This window comes from Medicago truncatula, chromosome 4, assembly GCF_003473485.1.
Source record: "Medicago truncatula cultivar Jemalong A17 chromosome 4, MtrunA17r5.0-ANR, whole genome shotgun sequence".
NCBI classification, from domain to species: Eukaryota; Viridiplantae; Streptophyta; class Magnoliopsida; order Fabales; family Fabaceae; genus Medicago; species Medicago truncatula.
In genome coordinates, this window is record NC_053045.1 from 12,778,199 (window position 1) to 12,784,577 (window position 6,379).

Below are 6,379 nucleotides of genomic sequence, written 5' to 3' on the forward strand. Positions count from 1 at the left end.
ATCTCTATACACATGCAAAATGCCTCACTCTTAAATTTAAGGTGCGTTTGGATTGACTTATTTTAGAGCTTATGCAAAACAACTTATGTTTGGGAAATTAACACAAATACCCACTCTTAAATTTAGGGTGCGTTTGGATTGGCTTATTTTAGAGTTATGCAAAACACCTTATGTTTGGGAACTTATAAATTAACACAAACTTATTTATTTGCATAAGCTATTTTTCATGAGCTCATAATAGGCACAATCCAAACGAAGACTTAGTATTCCCAGAAATTTCAAACAAGTCCTTGCAATTTATGCATTATTCTTAGTTAAATAGCTTCGGCTTCTTGAACCACAAATATGTTTGGGAAAGAAGGCTAACAAACGATTTGGAAATACTTCATTCCAACTGTAACTTAAATTCACAATTTTACAATCAATATGATGAGGTACCAGCTTTTATGCCAAACAAGAAAAATGGTTACTACTAGAACTACTTTTTTTTTTTAAAGACCAATTTTTTTTTTTCTGGCTCCTGTTTTTCTATTTTTTTTCTTGTAACCATCTTTTTATATGCATTTTTCTTTTCCATTTTTTTCTTTTTGATAACCAAGTTTTAGTAGTACCCCAACCTAGACTTAAGATGTTGCTAGTTTCAAAGAGCAACCCCAATCTTAACAAGTATGTCACTAGGTTATCTAACTCTAAAACAAAACAAATCAAATAGATGTATCATTATAGGGTTCAAAACTTGTGACATGATTCAAGTCACATAAGTAACAAAGAAAGAAATATTGCTTGGAGGCTCAAACTAGTTTCACAAATGATATAACAATAATAATTCCGGGTGGCTTGAAAAAGGCTCAAAGTACCAAAACAAGTGTCTCATGTGTATGATAATATAATTGATAGTCCGTAGAGAACAACCTAAAGAGGAAAAATAGCAATCCACATGGAACACATATATGAAAGAAATATAGTAAAAAGTGGAAATATATTTTGCTCAAAGATAGCTTATAGGTTGCCTCTCATTCAACGTGTGTTTAGCGTCGCGAGCTTGATGAATTTGTCTAAGTTGAGCTTTAGGACCTCTTCTCCTTAGGTTCTTTGTCTTATGATGTCCAATCCTCTTCAAAATATGTCCATCCATACATCTCTCATCTTTTCATAAAATTTGATCCATTAAGCAAAACCTTTAAATACCTTTATTTTGTAAGAGTCGGTTGATCTTTGCTCGACTTAACCTCATCATTTTCTTCCGTCAATCAAAGTTCAAATTTTTGAACTTCAATTAACCACATGATATCATCCCAAATCACGATATTTCCACCATTTTCAATGTATTGCACCGTCAATGTTTGGTACCATTCTTTATTCTTAGATTGCGATGGAGGGTATACTATTAGGATTTAGAAGTTTTGCCTTATCTCCTGCTTTAAAGTCTGGTTTTCTTCAAAGGTTCCTTCATCCCTAGCTAGGTATTCCCATATGCATGTGTTATCACCTAGTTCCTTATCTGGATCCTTAGTTTGTATGACTTTGGGCCTTTTGAGTAATCTGGTTCTATGAGAAGAAAATTGATTTTCTGACAATGAAAACTTCCTATTGACACAAGTAAATTACCCAATTGCCCCCAGCGACAGTTAACACCCACTCCATGATACGCCGGCAATTAACACCCGCTGGCACCAGCGGCAGTTAACTGCCATTCACACCAGTAAACAAGACCAGTGCAGTCTCCACTGGTTTTTCCAGAAAATTTGTCTTGTTTTTGCATCCAATTGCAAATTAGAGTAAAGAATATAAAACGTACAAAATAATATTTCATAGATAAAATTAAAACGCAAGAAATAATATAAAAGGTATGTCGGAAAATGTCATATAAATAAAAAAATGTATAGAACATGTCATAATTATACATCACCATGATCAAGTCAAAAAGTACATAAAAAAATCCTAATCATAGTTAACCATGCTTCCTGGCATGCCTCGGCCCCCTGTGCCGCCTGGTAATCTGATACGTAAGGGCAGGGCGACCAGTACCGGGTATCCGCATCACCTCCTGGACAATCTCCTCTTTAGTCATCTCGGCTTTCCTGGCCACAATATCGTCATCTATATGCACCACATCTCGGATGATCATCAGTGTGCCAGACATCTCTCTGGCATGCTCCTTCTCTATGATCTGCTCCACATTCGCCGGCTTGGGAAGAGATCCTTCATCAGGTGGGAGAATACGAGGGTGAGAGACTTTTGCATACCAAACCATGTAGCCAGCGCATGATGCCATGGTCTCTCACACGCATCTCCCCAAGCAGTGAAGAACCACGCCTAAGCGTTTTGCAACACGGTGGTCAGCAAATGCGTAGACATCTGAGCGACAGATGACGGATGTTTGGGAACATCATGTACATAGAAAAGCTGCCTCTTTATCCGCTCAGGTAAATGACGATACACCCTCTTCTTCCCGCACATCAGCCATCCCGAGTAAGTGACAATAAGTTGAAAAGGGCGTATCTCTCTGTGATCACCATAAGTAGAAAACCTGACGTCATCCCCCTTTAAGCGATCAAGCAGTAAGCGGTAATGGTGCACATCAGTATGCCCTCTGCTAGTAATCCATCTCCCAACACATGGTCTCTCCGGCTTCCAGCTCTTGTTTTTCTTCCTTGGGTACGGACCTAGCAAAGGCTCCAAAATCCATCCCTGCAATAAATAAATAAAATACATTATAAAAGCTTCACATAAATATTTAAATAAAATCCTAAATAAATGTAGTCTAACTTAGGAAAAAATAATCTAACATGATAATAAAAATTATAAAATAAATTCATAAAGAAATGAAGATAAATATTAAATTACTCCCAGCCATCGTTCTGTTATTCAGAATAACAGAATCATCCAGATAGTCGTACAGGTAAGCTAAGGCCATCCCTCCCCATGACCACTTTCCAATCGCCTGCAAGTCCGCCATACAATCAAGATATATCAAGTCGATGTGTCTGTTCGTTTTGTTAGTGAACAGCGCACAATCTACGAGATATAGAAGGAAACTCCTCACACAAAACACCCTCCTCCTGCCTCTCTCCTGCAGCTCCTCCCTCGTCTGTGGGTCCTCCAGCCGTCTAGCCTCTGTCAGGTGGTCTTCATAGACCCGCTTCAGTGTGGGATAACTGATATGACGAGCATACTCACTCCTAATCTCAGCCCTAGCATCAACATCTAACATGCCCAACAACCTGGTCATCAAATCAATCGCACGCTCCTGACCCATTGTCTCGTCGTGGTCCAACATGTGGCCGTGAATAGGAATGTGTAGGAGATTATGCACATCGTGATCGTCATCTCCCCCACATGTAGATGAAAACTACTGGTCTCCGTGTGCCACCTCTCGCACGTATCATGGCATGGGTGACATTAGAATATCCCGTTTATACCAAATCATGTAGGCCAGACCCCTCCACATGCTCCCAAAACCACCTCAAACTCGCCTCCGGCTTACCAAGCTCTTTCATCTTTTTCTCTGCATTTATACAGTTGTAACCCGTCTGATCATGCCACATCTGAAATTCAAATTAATTAAGACATTGTCACTATTTTATATAATTAAAACACTTACGCTATATAATATTAAATAATTAAAACACTTACGCTACATTCTTTTAAATAATTAAAACACTTACGCTACATAATATTATATAATTAAAACACTTACGCTACATTATTTTAAATAATTAAAACACTAACGCTACATTCTTTTAAATAATTAAAACACTTAAGCTACATAATATTATATAATTAAAACACTTACGCTACATTCTTTTAAATAATTAAAACACTTACGCTACATAATATTATATAATTTAAACACTTACGCTACATAATATTATATAATTAAAACACTAACGCTACATTCTTTTAAATAATTAAAACACTTACGCTACATAATATTAAATAATTAAAACACTTACGCTACATTCTTTTAAATAATTAAAACATTTACGCTACATTCTTTTAAATAATCACCTTAAAGCATATAAAGAATTTTAAACAATTTTAACACCTACATTATGATGGTTCACCCAAAGAGGGTTCGCCACGTGCCTCGCGTAGTCGGACAACAGTGACGTGGTCTCAGGTCCTCCAGGATAGGGAGGCTCTCCAACAGGATATGCTAGTATCGGTGGAATACGACGACGTCGTCGCTGAGTCTCAGGCTCAGGCTCACCCTCAGGAATAACATTCTCTGCCTCAAGATTATCCGCCACAACATCCTCTGGCACCTCCTCATCCTCTGCCTCGTCCTGCGGCTGATAAAACATTCTATCCTCCTCCATCTGATCATATCCAACAAAACCCTCCTCATACACAGCCTCATCATGCGCCGGTGTCGGATCAACCACCTGGGAGGAGTAATCCATCTGTGAATGTGAACCCGACCCATCTCCTCCACCTATCCTCAAGTCCCTACGTCTCCGGGTCTTTGGAACATACAGGTTTTCAACCTCCATCTCCTTTCGAGCGCTATTTGTCATAACAGGTTTACCTTTGCGCACCTTTCCCTCTCTAATACGCCGCTCCCGCACATCCTCCTCCCCAGCCATATCTGTACAAAAACAAATTAAAAGAGGGCATAAAAATCCAAACATTGTGTAACATGTAACATTGTATCATAAAAATTATCTAAACATTATATCATAAAAATCCAAGCCATTGAACCTAAGATATTGTACCTAAGACAAGTAACATGTAACATATCACAAATTTTACTTAGGCATTCATAAAAATTTAAACTTAGAATCATTCAACGTGGGCATTTCATCAAAAAAAAATTACGTATCGTATAACATTATGTCATTCTTAAACTTGCCAAAAAATGTCAAAATCCAACCTTATAATAATTATAATATATATACATTATAAGATTTAACATATTTGAAAAAAAATCACAAAAAAGCAAGATTATTTCACTTAGGCATTTCATCAAACACCTTAAGTGCATTTCAAAATACTAGCACAATTAATGTTAATTCAACATCAAATTCAACTACATTGTACCTAAACCTACTGTAAACAACAATGCCAACAAAAACCAAACATTATAACATCAATTTCTAACATAATTTGCAATTTTTAAACCTAACCTAAACACTAAAGTTTTGCTAAAATTATGAAAACTAACACCCTAAGCAACCTACATTGCATGTAAATAAGAAGAAAGGTACTTACTTGTGAATTAATTGATGAAATTTGGATGATTTTCGAGCAAATTGAAGTTTGGGTGATTTTTGGTTATATTTTACAAGTTTTGAATGAGTTGTTGTAACCAGAAACTGGAGATTTCTGCGTTCTTAAGATATAAAACGTAACGGCAGTTAACAACCGCTGGGTCCATCAGCAGTTAACTGTCGGCGGTTCTTCCAACGGTAGGTAACTACCGCTGGGGACTTTTTAGTAAATTATTTGTGTCAATAGGAAGTATTCCATGTCAAAAAAGCAATTTTCCTATGAGAATACTTCACTCTTGCATGACCATTGTCTTGTACTGCTAACTTTCTGAATGAATAAAAGAGTGTGCAAGAGTCTCTATTTATAGTGCATCTTTACTTGTGAGTTAAGAGAAGAATACTAGACTTTTTCAAATGAAAACGATACAATATGTTCTTCAAATCATGGACTACTCCTATAAATGATCTCAAAATATCATATGATTCTCCGTTATCAGTCCACATCTCTTTCGTTCAAATAACCATTAATTGAGACATAGTCATTATAAACTGTGGTATTCCCTTTTGAGTGGTTGCAACCTTTCAGCACCTTCCCATTACCAATTATACTACATACCCAAAGTGTTATCACAAAAATTGCCTTCTTTTCGGCCCTAAAATTACCAGACTACTCCATCAACATGAAATTATTGTCATACAATTGAAGGGATGCTTCAACTTCTTCCATGGGACGTTCTCCTCATCAATAACAACAATGGTCGCTACCATCTCTTTCAAAGATCTCTACAATCTGCTGGTCACTTATAAAAGGTTGTGAAATGCTTGTACAATGAAAAAGTATATGTTCCTTAGATAAAATTTCTCTACTCCCTTGGAAACATTTTGATGAAGAAGGAAGTGATTATTTATTCAACCATTAATTACAAATGAGTCGAAACCCTAAATTCAATTTTAAGGTCGGTATATTGAATCCTTGTCACCCTAAACCTGGGTTTAAAATTGCAACATACTATCTAATAAAGGCATTTGAAGAAGGTCATTATCCTGAAAAATATGTTCTTTGCGATAATGAACATATGCTCAAGAGTTTTCCAAACACATGTGATTGGGACTTCTTGGTTGTATGACTTTTGGAATGAGAGGTGCCTTCAAACTTGCAGAATGAC